We start from the raw sequence: 1,920 nt of genomic DNA, 5'->3' as shown, positions 1-1,920 counted from the left end.
ATATATATATATATAGTACATTGTGCTAATAATACTGTGTTTTCTAACATTTTATTGTCTAGGACAATCTTTGTTTCACTAATGCAAAGTCCAGTTTTTAAAACTTATCTTCATATTTATACTAGGTAAGGTGTTTTGACCAAATATATCTGAAAAAAATAAATTACAAATGAGTTTATTGACAAAACCAACCTGTATATTTTCAGTACACTCAGACTCATTTATAGACACCACATAGCCATAGTGCACTCACTTTCAACTTCAAAAATATGTAAGGGATGGATAAACATAAACACAACTATGATCAACAGTTGCACCAGAAGCATTTTAGAATTACTTTATAAAAAGTAGTAGGATGGATTATTTTTATAATGTTGAAAAATTATGTAAAGTACACATGTAAAATAGACACATCAAAGTTGTATGCTAATTTTTCAGTCAACCACCATAGTTTGAATTTACAATTGATCAGTCATATTATAAATGCAACTGATGGCTTTTAGAAACTGTATTCAAAATACTAGCTGTAATGATGGTACTAAGACACATATTCATGTGATGTCATTAGCCAACAAAGTAAGTTTATGTGATACGAGAAATGATTACCAAAAACTGAAGCTCACTTTCATAACGGTGATTTCTCATTAGATGATGGATACTGAGAACTCCACCCACTCATTTTCATTTTAACAAATCATATCAGTGATCGTAAAGCTAATAACAGTGCACTACTAATGCTTTTTGACTTCTACAGTCAATCATATCAGATGTTTTATCATAACTTGAATTAGTGTCAGTAATTCAATATATAATATGATATACCAGCCTAAATATACATTTAAAAAAATGACTGAAGTTTGAAAATGGTTTTGTACCAAAATGTATATATGTACTATCACAGTTTAATGTATAACAGTAGGCATGTCAGTTGACTTTATGGTAATGTTTTTGTCATTTTTATTCAGGTATGGAGCTCTGACAGTGGAGTTACCCACAACCCTTCAGGAGGAGACATTGTTATGAAAGGTCAAAAATGGGTTATTGGTGACACGATGACTACCACTCTACTTAATGCTAATGGAGAGGTACCTTTTCCAAAAGTGTTTATACTATTTTATTACTAATGCAGAAACTTTTGTTTCTTATTTTTTCTCTTTATTGATCAGACAGATATAGTTGCTTTGAGAAAAATATACATTCTAAAGGAATATACCTTTTTTGTAGTAGTATTCTTTGAGTTGGGCTATTGCTGAAAGAAGGTTTACATTAACTCTTTCAGCATGGGCTTGGTCCCTGGGACTGACCTCGTAACCATTTTGTGCTTGTAATTTTTAAGGTTTATAAAGCAGTGTTTCTCTCATGTCTTTTTTTTTTTTCTTTTCACATTTTACCTATCTATCATGCAAAGTAATATTCATTTCAAGATTAAAAATACTTTTTGTGCATCAGAAAATTTTCAAATTTCACATGCGAAATCTTTATAATGACCAGATAGTTATCAAACATTTCTTAAGAAAAAACTTTATATTTTATCTGTTATTTTCAGTAATTAATCTCAGTACTGGTTTGGTTGATTTGATCGATCTCGTAACCACCTTAAAAAAATTAGGAAATGAATATAAATTATGCCTTTTTCATCCTAGAATGAGTACAGATTATAATGCGAAAACATAAATGTTTAGACTAAATAGCTTATATCTCATAACATTATATATTTATATATATTTATATTTTTTATTATTTTTACCTTTCAGCCCTGCCTGGCTAATGATACAGAAATTACAATGACACGGTGCATGTGCACTCATGTTACCATATCTAATAATGTAAAGTTGACCTTTAGTCTTTACAAAGTGACTTATCTTGGCAGTATTTTAGTAGACTAGTATTTTGTAAAATACAGTCACATTTCAATTATTA

At 29.4% G+C, this 1,920-nt stretch overlaps 1 pseudogene; it reads left to right on the top strand.

The window, feature by feature from the left end:
- The window catches only part of LOC106478632, a 68,891-nt pseudogene that overhangs the window by 53,176 nt on the left and 13,795 nt on the right, over window positions 1-1,920 (top strand).

This window comes from Limulus polyphemus, unplaced genomic scaffold (assembly GCF_000517525.1).
Source record: "Limulus polyphemus unplaced genomic scaffold, Limulus_polyphemus-2.1.2 Scaffold235, whole genome shotgun sequence".
Taxonomy (NCBI): domain Eukaryota; kingdom Metazoa; phylum Arthropoda; class Merostomata; order Xiphosura; family Limulidae; genus Limulus; species Limulus polyphemus.
Note: the sequence above shows the minus strand (reverse complement) of the source record. Positions and strands in the feature narration are given on the sequence as shown.